Genomic DNA, 18037 nt, shown 5'->3' with positions numbered 1-18037 from the left:
GTTCCGCTTCCCCGGCGCCCCGAGCGCGCTGTACGGATAAACAAACAGACTCCCGCCGTGATGGACACGAGTGCGTGGGGCGCTGCCCGGCTCTGTAACGAGAAGCTTTTAATAAAATCTGTGCTCGGAAGCCGGGGCAGCGCTTGGTCTGGTGGTTCGCTGTTACTCCGTCTCCGGGAGGCCGCGCCGGGCAGCGGTGCCGGTCACCCAACACCGCGCTCCGGGCGGGACCCGCGGGCAGAGCCCGAGCCCGGCGCGCAGGTCACGTAACAGGGATACGGTTCCCTCTTGCCGCGCTGCTTCTCCCCTGGTAGTATTTTTAACCCAAAGTGAACTTGAGCCAGACTGCGGCTGGTAAATCTCGGTTTGGGATTTGCTTTTGCCAGTTTTCCACAGACTTGGGTGCTGCACAGCGAACAGGATTTGACCTCTATCCCAGCTTTTATAACAAATGTCAGCTCAAATGCCTTTTTCCGCCTTACACCAGCCTTGCCTTGCTGCAGCTGGGGGGCTTTTTTTCCTCTTTTCTTGCCTAGAATAGAAGGCAGTGTTTTGACTTTGTTCTAATTTCAAATCCTGGATAGCTGCAATTTTGTGTTACAGTAGTAAGCAAAAACAACGTGGCAGACTTCAAAAACTTTTTAAGCAAAGATTGTTACACCTCTTAAATAAGTACAAAGATAAAAAGTTTTAAATAATGGTCATATGATTTTTGTTCATGAAACACTTTTTAAATTTTTGTGTCTTCCTCCTAAATATTGGAATGCCTGCTCACAATCTGCTTCTGGAATAACACCTGTCTTTTTTTTTTTTTTTTTTTCCCCTGGGGTTAGAAATGTGTTTCCTATTTCTTAAATAAAAGACCAGAGACTTCTTAGAAATATCATGTATCTGTGTTTAGTCCCTTTGTGACCATCACTAAACACTATTATAGAATATAGAAATGATGAGACTACTTGCATCCTTTCTTCCTTGTATCAACAAATGTGGATTTATACAGTAAAATACGAAGCCACTGAAATAGGTTTTGTTCAAAATGGATATTTGTGATTCACATGTATACTTCCTTGTATGTGACTTTGTTTTCTTTCGCTTCCACCACGTCTTTTGAAATGAAGGCCAAAGATGCTGTACATCACTTCACTGTGTAATACCAACATGAGAAGAGGGTTTCTAAACTTTTAATTGATTAACAGACATTCAGTAAGAAATGTAGCTGCTGATAGTGATTAAAGAGAGTGTAATTGTTGGTGTATTTCATTCATTCTTCATTTGATGGAATACGCACTACATTTTAAATACAAAAATGGGACAGAAAAATCCTTGCTGGTTGTTTTCTGTAGTTTTAGAAAAAAGCATTTTATTTTATTCTCTTTCATAATAGAGTGGAAGACTCTCAGATCCATATTTACAAATACAGATCTCTGCATTTCCTCACAAGCTTTGTCCCCTCACAGATCAGAGAGAAAAGGGAACAGAGAGGTGGTTGTGTATTTGCTAAGCATCACTTACTGCAGACCTAAAATGAAATTGTTGCATGTACTAAAGAAGAGTGTAATCAATTTTAATGCTTTCATTTAATTGAGAGAACACCAGTATTCAGATTTGTACTCTAAATATGGTGTTTGGATCTGCACTGAATGGTCTGCATATAATCAATTTTTTTGTCATATGTTTGGTGATAGGTGTGTCTACTAATCTGGGTAAAAAAAAAGTAAAGAACCAGTCAAACAAAAAAACCCAACACAAAAAACACCCCAAGGGTCTGGAAGGGGGAGAGGGGTGAATACAGAAGATTCAAAAACATCTCGTGTCAAGTCATCAATCTGGCATTTTCTTGGAAACCTGCACCAGCACAGCTATTGCTATACAAAATCTGTAGATCTTACTCTGCAGAGTAGCTGTTCTGCTGCAGTAAGAAGCAGCCTCTTATTGCCTAAGTGCAGCTACAGCTCTGTAGGTGCGTATTTTGATAGAAGACAAGGCCCCAACTCGGAATTTCTGTTGGCACCGTTTTGAAACAAATGGGATATTCACACTTCACCTCTATTTTTGGATCTCTGGAAGCAAGTGGAGATCAGTTACTCATGCCACACTTCTCAAGGCTTTGGTGCAGAGAGAAGGCCGTGTTAGCTTTCTGCCACTAATCTAACTAAAGTTAGTTTTATGGGAAGTGACAGGCAGTCCTCATCTACAGATCTACCCAATTCAGTTTGAGCTTCCTGGTACCTTACCTGCACACAGCTTCATGTTCATGACAAGGCAGTGATTTTATTTTTTTTTTATTTTTTTTAACTGATTCAGAAATTGTGTTGCCTCATCTGTAGCCTGAGATCATATTTTGTAGTGATTAGGAAAACCTGAGCAGCCTGCCATTAATGATCTATGTACATCCCCCAGCATGAAAGCATTGATACCTATTTTGTTCTTCAAAGCTTTTTGATGACTTTATTGTACTGCAATTAAAAAGGTGAGTGAGAATGAATACAACACCTTCCAGCTTTCCAAATTTCTAAAACAGCCTTTTCAGCTGCACAGGAGGTGAAAATGTGCCTGGCTCTAGTTGGCCTTTCAGGTAAAAAAAGCACTCAAAAACAGCCAAGGGTTCTCTACTGCTGTTGTTGTCTGGCAGTGTTGGATTTATAGTATTATGTGTTAAGTGGAAAAAAAAGTCAGTGTTGGAAGAGCCACTTTAAGATGAGAGGATAAAGAATTTGGAGGAAGCATGTTCCTGTTTAGATACATGTATATGGTTTACCTAAAATATGTACATACACACAAGTTTAGAGAAGCGCTGATACTTGGTAGTACTTGCAGTGATTTTTGAGTGGAGTGCAGAGAGGTACAGGATATTATCCTAAAAGAATAAGCATTCCTGTTTTTGTCCTGAGATTTGTTAAAAAGAGTTGATACTTTGTGGGGAAAAAAAAAATAAAATAAAACCATTAGGTGAAAGGTGGAAAAATGGTTCTGAAGGTAAGAGAGTCCTGCCAATTGCTGTTCTGGATTTTGTTACTTTTCAGATGTTCTCTGATGGGAGACTGCCCTGGCTACTGGAGACACAGTTGCAGGAAGCCTTGCAGTGAACTGTTTTGAAGCTACCTTAGTGCAGGAAGCTGAAATAAAAATCTCTATCTTTGATGCTTTCACACTTTTTGGAGGGGATAGTTAAAGTGATTTGTAAAAATCTCTGATCTTCTAAGTGTATAGTGATAGCCTGTTTAGTCAATGAGGAAATCAGGAAAACTCCTTTTCCATGCACATGGCAGAACTAAAGCTGGATTGTATTTTCTTCTTTAGGCAGAAGCTTTTTCAAATAGATTTCTAAACTTACAAAAGAGCAGGTAGCCTAAGAAATCCAGGAATTCTTTAAGCTTATCTACTGGCTGATGACCTGGAACCATAGCTCCTCATAGCATTTTTGGGTAGTAATACTGGCCAAAGCATCTTCCATGTCTTTTCCATTGCACTTGCACAAATGCTTGGGCTACTGCGTGGGGAAATGATCCAGCTGTTTGAGAGGTGTGGAGCCTGGTTCATTTTCATGTGGATCATTCCTTTCCCTGATTGCTGCTGTACCAGTGTAATCAGGGGAAGGGATGGGGCTGGAATGAGCAGGGAGATAAGGGCAGCTCAAGCAGCTCTGCTGCTAAATAAGAAAACGCAGCCTAAGTAAAAACTTTTAAATTATTGCTGTATTTATACCTAAGCTGGATGGCATAGATCCTGCTGGAGTTTTCTTCTTGCCACAGAGCTGGATCATTCAGCTAAGTCTGAGTCCTTACATGTGCTAACCATGAGCAAATGAACATAAGCAACAACTGTTCCCAAACTTCAATATCATGTATTAAACTGATTTGTTGTGATGCTTATTTACTTGTCTTAAACACCTTTTGTGTATGTTTTTTAGCAAATTCTCTGTGCACATCCTTTACTTCCTTTTTTTTTATTCTTCACATTGTAAATTTGTCTGTGGCTGTTCACTGCAGCTCTTTGCTGCAATATTTTAACCATCTCTTCCAAAACAGCAACCTCCTGTGACATTTTGGGTCCAATATTACGTGCACTTTTTTTATAGGCGCTACCCTAAATGTCTCATTCTCTATGCTGTTCCAGTATCAACTGGATTTTACTTTTCCTTGTACCTTTCCTGGGGCTTGAATAGCAAAACATCTTCTCATCTGTAAAATCTCTCTCATTATCTTTTATACACCATTAAATAATGGATGGGAAGCATTATTTTCTTGCCTATTTTTTCTGATGACACATCATCTGGCTGTGTGTAGCTGGCTTGGCCTCAAAATCCACTGGTGCCTGTCCATTGCTCCAAGTAGCATGCAATATGAGCAGGATTTGTACATTTACACCTTTCTGGATTGTAGTGAGCTTTCTTTCTCTTGAAAAAAAAAAACAAACCCTAGGGCATTACTGTAGGTGTGGGACCCCTTCCCTCTTTGTGAAACTCATCCAGATTTTCTTATTGTGCTGATAGGAAAAATCTGGGAGACAAAAAGGGAGGGAATGTGTGAAGAAGGGTACTGTGTAACCAACAAGTAATCTGTTGCTGTGGTTTTGTCTGAGCTGATACAACTGTCTGGCTCTCAGGTGACAGTCCTCTTGCCCTCTCCCTCCTGGTGCTGGACCGTCCCTTTACATTGTCTGTAGTGTTGACTATATATAAAATGTAATAAGCCATTTCAAATCACTAACCCAGGACAGAACTGTCCGAACTGTCCTTTTTAGTAGATCATTTTCTCCTGCATGAGTGAGCTGAATTGCCTGGTGATTGAGATGCTGTTAGCACAAGCACCAATGCAGATTTGCAGTGACAGTAGGGGAGGGAAGGAGGGGGTCACAGCTTTCTCCCTTCAGCAGCAGAGAGCTGTGTCAGCAGACCCATCTTGGGGAATGGCAGCATATCCATGACTTAGAGTGAAAGAAAGAAGAGTTGGACTCTGTCCATAGCAATCAGAGCCACATGAGTTTGTCTTTGCAGCTAGGAAAACTAAGAATGCAGTAAGTCAAAAAATAAACAATAGCAACAACAAACCAAACTAGGGAAATTTCCTTGTTTTAAAAGCCTGGTGACACCTGTGTGACTGAGCTAACTGCTCCTTATCAGTCTTCTCAAGAGGTTAGGTCAGTGTACCTCTTAGGTACCTTTCTTTATGGAGAGCCCAGTCAACAGGGTGGAATTATACATAAGATATTTTTAATGAAGCCCTAGTTGAAATATGAAGCTCCAGAAGGGGTCCGGGTCCAGCAATTACGTGCACGTCCTGTCAGTTGGCCCAAGGCACCTGGGCAGTGAGCTGGCTGTAGTGTCTCACTGTAGTGTCACTTTTGCTACAAACTGATAAGTGCCTTGGCCTGACTTCCAGATTGTAAAATAATTAATGGTGGCTGAAACTACTGGCCTGGAAGTTGCAGTGTAAAGTTAATGTGGCATGTGTAACCAGTGCACATTACCCTGGACTGGGGAGAGGAAAAAGTATGTTACCTGCTGCAGATAGCTGCTTTGTTAGTAACGTGGCTGTTTGAAAATTACATTTCTACCCAGTCCTCAGAAAGCTAAAGTTGATTATATAAAAAAATACTCATCCTGTTTCCAGCCTCCCATTCTTAACCAGAGTCATCACAACAGTAATCAAATTACAGAATAGAGGTGTTTTTTTCAGTATCTTTGTTGGCTTGCCACAGTCTTGTGACACCTGTACTCATGATTTGATCTACTTTGCTTTCATTGACAGGCCTGGCTGCAGCAGGGTAGACTCTGCTCCACCTTCCCTGTTCCTGCTCCTGTTCCTGTGCCAGTAGCACCAGTACGACTGCCTGTGAACTGGATCAGAGAACTGCTCCAGGCTAGAAATTAGTTGTGTTTCCTTGTCTGTAGTGCAAATTGGTTGCCCAGTTCCATTTACTAGACACCTTCACAGACAAGTGTAAAGGTGTAAGAAAGAAAAAAATTTAGAAGAAACCAGAGCCTGAGCTGGCAGTGCTGCCAGCAGAAATGCTTGCAAGACTGTGGTTGCAGAAAGCAAAATGGAGATTTTCTTTAGTGTGCAACACATTGATGTAAAACATGGATTCTGTTTCTTCCTCTTGCCCTTTCTGGTACGTCAGCTTGTAAGCTCCCATTGCTTACTCCGGTCATTGCAGACCTTCAGCATTACCAGCAAATCACACCCCATGTGATTTGTTCCATGGGGACAGCCATGTTGCTCACAGGTAATGGAGGTCTTAAACTCCAGTTAATTTGAGAAACATTACTCTTTCTTTGGAGATGATGCTTTTGTGGAGTAGATCTGCCTGGCAGGCATATATGTGATCATTCTTTAAAAAGCCCTCCTGCACTTCCAAGGCAAATTTAAAAAGTACATGAAAAATAAACTAGAATCCACTTGGTTGATAATGTTAGTCAGAATTATTTTGCTATAAAGTTTCATCACTACTGCATTTCAGTTGATTTATAGAGAGAGGCTGGGTTTAATTTTGGTGCATTAAGCAGCATAGTCTGATGATGCTTCAAAACTAGTGCTAATTGACCAAGCAACAATGTTTTCAATAAAACTAGTAAAGCCAGAGCAATTTTAGGATTTAAAAATATTTCCAAGTCTAAGCTGTGGTTTAAGACCTAGATCTTTTGGTTTTAGTGTTCCAATTAATTTTGTGAATAGGATGCACTCAGAAATTGACAAGGACAAGGTTTGTAAGGAAGTGCTGTTTTTCTTGGGCATACTCTACTCTAGCACTCCAGCCTCAGAAAGAATTCAAAGGTTTTCACTTCCTGGAAGGAAAGCATAAAATGTTTTACACTGCATGTTAAAAATGAAACAAAGCTATTAAATCATAAGAGGGAAAAAAAACCCCAAAACTATGTTGCTTTTGAGAATACAGGTTATTTCTATTTTTTTTTTTTTTTTTCAGAGATCTGACTTGATACTTGGTACTTGTCAGCTTTGTATGAATAACTTGGTCTTACTTTCAGGTGACCATTTCTAAAGATACTTAATAATAAAATAGTGAAAGTATTGGTCTGAAACATCCATTTTGTTGTGTTTTCTTTCTGAACTCATTAGAAGTGTTCCAGTTTTTTTAAAACAAGACTTTCTAATATTTACTAAGTTATATAACTTCATGCTTTTATACTATGGGTTGAACTCTAAAAATACCACATATTTTCCAAGTAGCAATTGGAATGAGTACTGTTTGTTTAAATACTTCATGTCTGTCAAGCTTGCAGCATAAATATCTGAAGTAACATTTTTTTATGAGTTGATGCTTTGGCCACTGACATTCAGAAGTAGATTAGAAACATTAACCATGGAACTGTCTCTTCTCACCAACAGACAAAACCTCAGCAGACACAAATTCTACCTAAAATTCTCAAGTAGAGCGTAACTGTGCAGCTTATAAATACCTGAAACTCGCTTGCCCTAAGTTCCCCAACTGATTTGATATTCTCTGAAACAGAAGAATGGTATGAAAGCAAGTGCAATACGTGTAACTTTGGGATTCCAGTATCTGACCCTTTTCAGTGTGCAGTATTTTGCTGAGGTGACCTGCATTATTTAAACCTCAGCATTATTATTATTATTATTATTATTATTATTATTGTTACAGATGGATTATGAAATTCAGGTCTCTAATTTAACATTTGAAACCATACGAAGAACTCTAAATACTGACAGTTGCTCTCCTTCATTACAGGGTGGAAAAGGAAACGTTTACTTTATTAACAGGAAAGTCTCCTGAATACCTGGGACTTCCCAGAAGATTTATGTTTCAGAAATGTAAATTTACATTAATATTGCTTTAGAATGTCATATTTAATCAGTGTGATCTCTAAGAGCCTTTGGTCCAGTCTTACAGTATCTATTCTGATAAATTACATGTGTCTATTAATATTTTCACACTGTAACAGAGACTCTGAAAACATTTCTTTGGAATAAAGAGATTTCAGGTAATAATAAACATGTTTATTTGGTTCTCTGGCTTTATCACATTATTCCATTAAATCATACCTGGTATTCATTTAAATTAATACTATTAAGGAAACACCTGTATGGAGGTGATTCCTTTTTCTCTTACAGGTCTGAGATTACTACTATAATACTAGATTGTATTTTTGACCCTTGGGCTTGGAGCACTCATAGTAACCAGTGGTGTAGGCCTGTGTAATGCTCTGGTTTTTATTTGTGTCTTTTTGAAAGTTGTTCATGACCTGCTCAGAGCACCAAAAGAGAGCTGAGTGATCTGTATAGTTTCAAAGTAGCTTTAGCTTTGCTCACATAAGTGTTTGTCACAGACCTAGTGACCGAGCCTGTGGATTTCCCTAGCACATCTATAGAGCGCAGCCTGTACAGGAGGCAGTCCTGTATTAAATACCCTCGTCCTAACAACATCTTAGTTCTCTACTTTAGGAGAGTGACTCTGCTGAGCAGTCATTCATCACTCCTGTAGTTGATTGCTGGAAACAAGTTTCAGTAGTTCCTTCACCTCAGAGATAACCCTTTATTTAATAAAAATATGTAGAGACTCTCCCTACATACTTGCAGGCTGCCCCAGGCTTGGAATTGCAACAGTTCTTCCAGCTGATGCCTCAGACCTGGAATGTTTAAAGGTTGCTTGGCAGATGGACAGAGATCCTTACAACAAGTCAAAAGGTTGTCAAAAATATGTCATGCAGCATTTAGGTAGTTCTTCTTCTGCCAGAATGTATGGTGAGGCAGCAAAAGACCATAAAATATAGAAATGCATATGGAGGAGAACAAAGATAATATTCATCTGAATGACTCTGGCAGGTCAGGTGGAAATCTCAAGTTCTGACAGCTCTACAGAGTGGAAAAAGGGAACACGTGCACCTTCTTTTAGATGGATCTTAGCCTTGCTAACTTGGCATCATTTTCTGCTCTGAGATACTTCTTTAATTATTGTAGCGACAGTCCTCTTTTCTCCCTGTTAGTGGGAAAGGAGACGGTCTCTGACCACTTGCAGAATTAGCACTCCTTTCTGTCACTCTGGGCTGCCTTAGCTCTTCTTCTGGAACACTTTCACATGCCAGTGTTTGCTGTGCAAGGAAGTGGCTCAAAATGTTCTGCTGGTTGACCAGTACAGCAGGGTAAATTATTTATTTGGCATATCTAGATACCTGGGTGGTAGGAGAGAACAGTTTCTGCATTGCTCACTGTGCCAGCCAGGTACAACCTGCCTCCTTAAAGGGATTGTAGAGCTGCTCCAGTGTGGCACTGAGCCCGAGCTGTCAGCCCGTGCTAAGAGCAGGGTGTACTAGCTCGGGCACAGGGCCTCCTTAGCAGAAGCAGTGTTACCTTTATTGTACCCATCTGTACTCCTGTTGCCTGGGGCCAGGCTTCATTAATAGGCTCTTAGATGGGTGCTGTTTCCATCCAGCAAGCTTTCACTGTGGGCTCAGCAGAACTACCTCACTTGTCATAGCATGGATGTAATCATGTCATCCTTTTTAAATAAAAGCTGCCATCAGACTGGTGTGCGGTCACAGTTCAGCGCTGGAGTGAGAAGGGCAAATAGGAGGAGTGGCTGGCTTCAGGTAGCTGCCCTCATTTGGGCTGAGGTCACCTTCAAATCCCATGGAATTGTGGATCCCTCACTTCTCCACCCACAGCTGTTAAAGTCAAAGGTGAAATCAGAATTTGATTAGGGCCAGAAATTAAAGTTTGTCACAAGTGGCTGTGCTGATTATTCACTTGCTGGGCCTGTACAAGAGCCTGTTCCTGGAGTTGTGGTGTATTCAGCAGGAGCATTAGCTCTGCAACAGCATGATAAAAAAGTCACTTGGGGCCTGTATTTTATATTGCATTAAAGATGTCTGCCAATGATACTGTTCAGATACAATGTTGTGATGGATTTTATTAAGTAACCAGCAGCTGAGTGTGATGAGGTGAGCCACAGTACTTTCAGCAGTCACTGGGAGAAGAGTGCATTTTGGCAATTTCATGCTGTTTCATTTTTGAGAAAGGAAAGCTTTTACAATTGGTAGGAATTACAAGAAATCTTCATAGATTGAAAATTAGGTGAGTTTTATGTCCCAAAAATAAAGCCAGAGAACAGATGGTAAGCTGTAGTAAAGTGCAGTCAGTTTGTAAGTAACTGAAATGCATAAATATTATATTGGCAATGAATGTGTTAAGAATGACAAAATGGGCAGAGTTCTCAGAAGTCTCCATGAATACATCAAATATTTTGACCAGGACATTCTTAAAAATGTCTTCCTTCTCTAAAATTCAGTTTACAGCTATCTTCCGGTGGGTTTTGGGTTTTTTTACTGCACTAATAAGGGTGTTTGTAGTTATCTCAATTCTGTTCTACATGTTGAGGATCACAGACTTAGAGCATGTGAATTAGTCTTTTAATACCCTAAGTGCCTTTAATAGGAGCACAGAGCATTTATAAATAGAACATATTTATTGATTATGTTTTCAATAATAATAATAGTTACCTAATGACTTTGCAACCTTCCTGGGATTTGTTTTGACATTTTGTTTTGTCTAAGTGAAGTCTGGCAGTATTTTGGGGGCATTTCTGAATGGGAAGGGGATAAGACAGTGGAGAGTCATTTGTTTGCTTTTCACTGTTAATGCCTTAGGAAATGCTTGCTCTGGTGTCTCCCCTTGGGTGCTTCTACTGGGCTCTGCTCATGTATTCACATAAGACCTATCCCATCTATTATCTTAGATAAGATTAATAAAAAGGGATGGGAGTTATATTTATTTATTTATAATTCATATTGAACAAAAAAGGCAGTATGGGTTAAACTTGAATTAAATGATGTGTGTGTACCAAATACTTGTTGGATGCTTTTGTATTTATTCATGTAATTTATGATACAAGAAACTAATTGCAGTTAATAGCTGACAGAGCCTTTTTTCCTTTTAAAAAGCTTGAATGCAGAAACACCAGTTTCTAGTACAATGCCAGGAGTATAGAGTCAAATCAGCAGTGAAGAGAGTTCAAGCAACTTTTCTCTCATACACCTTACCTGATTCACCATCTACCTGGTAAATGTCAGCTTTCTTGAGTTATGCAAACAGGGAGCAAAATCTAGAGGAGATTGCTGGTTTGGGTGCACACCACTGTAGCTCTGAGATTACATTTTTGGTCTTCTGCCCTTCTTTTAAAATCTGCCACTGCATTTTCTCATTTTCTTTAGTGAAGCGGAGATTGAGCTTGCAACTCAAATAATTTCCAATACTTTTACCATTCATATATTTAAATCTGGTAAGTGTGAGAAATTTTCACTGACTTTAGAAGTGTAACAAAAGTTATGTTGAAAAAGTTGTGAGCCAGGAAAGTTTGTTAATTTTAATTAAGAGTCCTGGTTACATTTCTTCTATGTCCTTTATGAAAATACTACCTTGTTCACATCTCTTGCAGTGGCTGTTACAGGCTGTATTAAGTCAGCAGAGAGTTTTTAGACACTGCTCTTAGTGTCACATTGATGGAGACAGAGGGTGGGACTACAGATATTACATTCCGTTGATAGAGTGACTCTGCTATGTGCGAGATATTTTGACAGTGAGATTAAATTTTTCTTGTGTGTTCAAGATGAAATACTTTAACTTCAGTGACAAGAGGAACTTTTCCAGCTTTTTATTCTTCAGTTTGCCTGGCAGGTTGATTTATTGCAGATTATTTGCAGAACACGATCAGAAGACTCTTCTTCATTTTTGGCATTTTTAGTGGCGTTGATTGTTGCTGCCATTCTTTTATTGCCACTTCTACTTGGTTTGCCTGGCCTTTGGGCTTCCCTGACCCAGAAGCTGGTGTGATCATCAAATGACTTTGTGGAGAACCCATTCTGTGAAGTGATAAAAGATAGATTTCAGATTAAGCAGCAAACATACGTTGTGTTCACAGTATGATGCACAGACTGGTCACCCAAGGGAGAAGACACAGGGAGCAAATACCCAGGAGCAGTGCCAGTGCCAGCTTGGGATGACAAAAGAAGCTGTGGTATAAATTGCAATTCTTTTGCCAACCCACTATAGTCATTAGTGGCAAAGAGAGATAATTATGGGCCTGTCTTGTCCTGTTAAGTATTTATTACTGGTTATTTGAAGTCCCATGTGTTAGCTGTAAATAAAATTATTTTTCTCCGAACATTTTCAGTCTTGGAGTCACTGAATGGAGTTCATAAAGTGGCTGTTGAGCTGTGGCTGAAAGGGCTGCAAGGTGACAGTGGAAATGTTTACAGATTGCAGGTCAACATTCCCAGAAACGTGAAAACAATTGTGTACCAGAGTGGTGTTTGATGATCCTCTCAGTCCTTTCATGGTGGATTGGTGGCTTTATAAAGCCACGTTCATTAAATATGGAATAAGTCAAATTCCTGAACTTTGGATACTGGAGATGTGCTTGCTTCCTGAACAATTGTACTAGTACACCTGCTGTGAATACAGGGCTTTAGAAACAGGCATTGCCTCAATTTCCCTTCCCTCAGCTGCTCTGGTCCTTCACTGCCATGAGCAGATGGGTGGCTGCATATTGCCCTGGATCAGGAGCCTCATGTGGCAGTAGAGTGGTCTCTGAAGGTGTTGGGTGAGCAGATGACTGGGTGTCGTGCAAGTCAGGCTCAGAGTGGGCATGAGTCTGTTGAGTCTCTGTTCTGCACTGTTTCTGGAGACAGTTTATTTCCTTCAAAATCTGTGTGTATACTTCAATTAAACAAATCCAGAAGTCAGAGGAAGATTCCTCACAGCGTGTCACCTGGTGAAGCTGTGCTTGCTGGGGAGCAGGTGTGACAGTACTTCTGAGGCATAAAGTGAACCGTGTTTCCTGGAGGTGCAGCAATGTCCTATGGGCAGTAACTGTCAGTGTAAGCTTGAACTTCTGCCAGTGAATTGCTACCACAAAGCTAATAAAGAGAGAAGACAAAGGCTTGCGAGGAGAGGTGCCGTGTTTTACTGTGCCAGCTGTCCAGCTGAAAAGCCGAGAAAGCTTCGGGGTATTAAGGACTTTTGCATATGAAAGTGGATAGGAAGTTTTATCTGGCTCTAGCAGCCACAGTGTGGTACTTTGGTCCTTGGATTTCATGGTGCTTGGGAATGGATCTCCACCTTTCTTTTGTTCAGTCTGCCTTGGGAGACAAAAAGTAGCCTGTCTGCAGAGTAGGAAAGCTCCGTGGCTTGTATGAGCAAGGGGAGACCAAGGAGCAGAGCATAATCTTTAGGAGATGTGTAAAATTCATGGGGGTAAATCAGACTAGAGGTAGAAAAAGATGTAGGGAAGCAAAATAGAGTAGACAGACCACAGATGTACTAAGGGCAGAATAGTAAAGAGTGAAGAAGATGAGAGCTGTTGGAAAACAATTCTGTTTTATCTTGACTCTAGGGAGGTGGGAGGAGTGGTAACTAACAGCCTGTGCTCTGAATACACAGTACTGATGCTCACTTAATTAACAGAGATTATAGGAGTTAGCATTACCTGTAGCACTTTGTTCAGCATCCTGGCTTCAAGATAGTAAAGATGAGTAGGTACCTCAAAAGACTACTGGAACCTGCAAAAATTACATGGGATATAATCTTCCCCCCTCATAAAAACATTTTGAATTTTTAAAGATCAGAAATCAGTTTAAATCCCAACTCATTAGGTTTTTATCTTCCTTTTTGTTCAGCACTTTTTTTGGTATGACAAAACTACTAATTCAACATATTCTTGGATATTCCTTTTACCCCAGTGCATGTCTAACCCATATTTAAGTCCTAATAAATTTCATATCATCAGTAGCATAATTGCTCCGTTTATGCAATACACGAAGTATCAATGTTCGTAACTTTTTAATAGATTTTTTTATTTTTCATTTTTATACTTTAAAATTTGACATATTTAAGCTTTTCTGGTTTTATAATCATACAGTCCGTATTTCTAGTTTACTTACCCTGTTAATAATTTATTTTCTAGGTTTTGAATATTTTTTCTCCTTTCTTGGATAAATAATAAAAATCTGCCTAGTCTCTTCATAAAACAGGTTTTCACTCCTCCAAGTACTTGCTTTCTCTGAATGCCCAAATTTCACAGAACCCATTTTTAATATGGGTTCCCAGCCTCTGCACTGCAATCCAGCTGATATATAGGGTCCAGCTACACAAATACAGTCGTTAAAGATTACCCTGTTTCTTATTATTGTTGCAGTCTAACTTTCTAGCTTTTCTTGTCATAAATGTCAGAAATCTGAAGTGATCTCTCTGCAGTAGTCCTTATCTAAGTGCCCCTTCCAGGCTAATGCAAGTAAGGAGACTGGTTTATTTGCATTTTTCTGCACCGTTTGTAGTTAAGTTGCATTCTGCAACTATTTGGTTTTAGTTGCATCTGTCTTCTGTGGCCATGGTGTAAGTTCATCCGGGACAGTTAGTTATCCTCTGCTGAACTCCTTTCTCCCAGTCTTGATTTAGCTAAAATAAATACCAATCTTTGAGCTGAATGTTTCTTTCTTTGACTCTTCACTTCCAGAGTTTGAGATCATTAGTAAGTAAGTTATTAATAGAAAACATTAGCAAATATAATACTGCTGCCACTTTTGGACTAATGAAGAAAGCTGTGTGCTACAAAAGTCATGAGTTAAACCATCTCTAACCAGGTAGTCCCATCAGCTTTCTGGTGTTCAAAGTTCATACCCAGGATGTTTTAGGCAAGCAGTCCTTAGTTTTCCAACTCTGGTTGTTAATAGCTGCTGTTTTCAGTTAATTTCATATGGAATACTTGGTTCAATACTGCAGTTACTAATCTTTTCTTTGAGTATGTGCATGTGGGTATCCTCTCCTGACAAGTTGGAAAGTAGCCTGGAAGCAAGGAAAAATGAGAAGTATGCTCCCTTGGCTCCCATATGCTGTCCATGCTCTGGAGACTTATTCCCCACTAGGACACTTTTCAGATCCCTGTCTTCAGGTGTGAAGTCCTGGTGTGGTGCCTGCCGGGGAGATCAGTGCCAGGTAGCAGGGTGGGCCACTGTGAACAGGGCAGGAGAAATAAAAGGAGGTGGTGGAACCCACAAGAACAGAAAGATGCTGGCATACTCATCAGCAAAACTTGTCTAGACTAGGGGTATGAAAGCTTAGAAAGGAGATGTATAGATTGGCATTCATTTATATGCGTTGGGAGGTTAAGGTTTCAAACCAAATGTATTTTCATCTGTTACACTGTAAATTGCAATAATAGGAATTGACAACCTTAATTTCAGCCATCGTGGCCTTACCCATACACACAACTTAGTAATTGTTTATGTTCTGTGTGCATGGTCCTGTGCATTTTGTCAATCTTGATCATACCCAAACGTTAGTAGTGACCAGTGTTTCTGGAATATGATTCCTTGAGGCTCAAAAATTGATTCCTCTTATTTTTTCACAAATTACTGTAAAGGGTAAAGCAAAGCTGTTAGAATTCAAATACTGTGATGTATAAGTGCAAGCTAAATTGAACCAGAGTCCTTAGAACCTGTAAATAACATGAAACTGAGAGCTTGTCAAAAAACTGCAGGTTGTTGGAAACTCACTTAAACTGCACGTGTCAATATATAAATCTTGCAGGCAGCTTCCTGCATTTCTTGGTTCTTACATTATGAAATAAGGTAGATCCTTTTGGGTGTTTGCAATTCATGTTAGGAATTTGATTTCTGAAACATTGATGTTGTAGAAGAGGGAGTATCTCAAACAGTTAATCCTTTTGCTGATTACATATGCAAAAGATGATGTAACTGTGGAAGCTTGTAAAGACATAGGGCCTTTGCTGAACAGTGTATGAGAGGATTGGAAATTGTTCCTATGAAAACACTGCATTTATTAGCAGGAATTTGGCAACACATTTACCTTTGTGAACATTGCTAAATACCTGATGCTTGCACATTCCATCCATTTCTAATCCCAGTTGACTCCATACTGGAGTCAGGACTTCTATCAGCAAACAGAAGCATTATTAGTTTTGCTATATACTTAGATTTATAGCTGGGAAGTTGAGTTTTAAAGTTCATTGGTGAGACTTGGCTGGGAGATGTTGCTGTAAAGTAAAGGATCTGCTTCTGAAATGGTTCCGATGAGGTAGTCTTTTGGCTGGAGTCACCATGATACATGCATAGAATTGGGAAAAAGTTGTTGATTTGCTTACCTTAGACAAATAGTGAAATGGTAATGGAAATGGTAAAAATCAAAGAGAAACCTATGGTAGTCTGATTTGTAGTTTTCAAATTACAGAATACTCAAAAATGGGCATGTAGCATGGAGAACTAAGCATTAAAACATTACTTGTGTGTTAAAGTTGAGATAGAAAAACACTTAAACTGTTGTAAATAAGTCTTTAAAAGCTGTTTGGTAACATATATTGCAAATACTAGCAGTGCATGTGTTTTCTTGTGTGCTATTTGAAATATGAAACACAGCATGGGAAAGACTTGGTTTGTAGCACAGAAATCTTGGCTAGAGAGGGGCATAACAAAATCCCACTGCTTGGAATAATTTAATGTGCTTTAAAAAAGTATACATTCTTTTATTGTTAATTTTCAAGGAAAATCAGGTTTCATTCTTTTCCTTCTTTACTGATGTTAGAACCAAATATTTGATACTTTACATTTCAGTGTTGACACACAAACTCATTTGAATGGTTACTTTCAATAGGAAGTGTAGAAATTTTGATTTATATACACTGACTTGCTTTCTTTTGATGTATGATGCAGTTACTACTGTGAAAAACTGTATTATCTTTTTTGATTATCAATCATTTACTGTAAGACATTTCATACTTAGGGTTGAAGTGTGACTCTGCTGTTTTAGGCAGTATAAAAGGTGTTCTCTTGCATGTAACACTGAGATACGGTTTGCATAGAAATGGAAGTTTCCCTGACTTTATGTTTCAAATGAAGTGTCTGGAGTGTGGACATGGTACCACCACCTGTATTGATGCTTCTAAGTCTTTTCCTTGGAGGGCCGAGGAAGGAGAGGTATTTCTGCTTCTTTCCAACTTTCTTCTGCTCTGAGCATTCTCTGCCTCCAGGCCTCTTCCCAAAGCAGAAATGCTCTAGTGCTTGTTTTGGACCAGCTCTGAAGAGAGGTGTGCTGCCCTAGGGTAGCCAGAGGCCTGAATAGATTGGGCACAGGGTGGTACACAGAAGTGTTGTGGCAATGGAGGTAATACCCATTCTTAATATTTGGTATTTGGAGTTCTGTATAATACAGTAGCATTGCTATATAATTTCCTTGTATTTTGAAGTTCTTTTTTATATCAAATATTTTCATATCAGTTCTTAAAGAAGAACTGAAAAGTGATTTTGTCAGATCAGTGCAGAATTTTAACAGGCATTGCACTCTGCCTACGTGCATGGGTTTGGAAGTTATGCAACCTCTTTTTATAGAGTTGTGTGTTCTGGTGATCTAGGATCTCAGTCAGTGTTTAGAAATACCAGTGTATTAGGAACTGTATATGATCAAAAAACTTAGGTCATGACAAACTAATGTGTACCTCTAAGTATAAATACATTTGTTGCAAGGTTCAAGTAGAAATGGCTTCCATCATTTTGTATACTGGCTTTAAAATTACTGGGTGGAAGAGGCTAAGTTGCTGTGACGTAGAGCCATACACAGTGTGGTGATGGAAAGAACTTGCATGGAGATGTTGCATATTTAGTTCAGGGAAAGATGGCTGAGAACTGAGCACCCAGCACAGAAACAATTGCTATTGGATACCCGCAGACTGCAGCTGTGGGGAGAGGGAGGGCTGCAACAGGGCACATTGTCACCTTGCCACTGAGGGAGTGCCCTTCCTGACATACCAACAGGTCTTTATTCCAAATTGCACAGGTGCTAGGTCATCAGAGTGCAATTGCTCAGTTTTTTTAGGATGAGCAAAATGCATTTTTTCTGTTCTCATTGTTGGAGGAGACTGGACTTCTTTTTCAGAAACATTACACACAGGAAAATCAATCCGAGGCAAACACCTGGCATGAAAAGAATTTGCCTGAATACTAATAGTTTGGCAACATTTAATAAGCAAATTAAAACAGTATGTAGTAATGGGA

The 18037-nt window shown here is 39.5% G+C and overlaps 1 long non-coding RNA gene across 1 annotated transcript; it reads left to right on the top strand.

Annotated features, from left to right (window-relative positions):
* Window positions 1–6: 6 nt before the first annotated feature.
* LOC117244731 lies at window positions 7–7989 on the top strand. Its single transcript, XR_004498326.1, has 2 exons — window positions 7–6228; window positions 7711–7989. It is a non-coding gene; the product is annotated as an uncharacterized LOC117244731 (long non-coding RNA).
* Window positions 7990–18037: the final 10048 nt, after the last annotated feature.

The sequence above is a fragment of the Parus major genome, chromosome 7 (genome assembly GCF_001522545.3).
Source record: "Parus major isolate Abel chromosome 7, Parus_major1.1, whole genome shotgun sequence".
Lineage (NCBI taxonomy): Eukaryota > Metazoa > Chordata > Aves > Passeriformes > Paridae > Parus > Parus major.
This window is presented reverse-complemented; position numbering and strand designations above follow the sequence as displayed.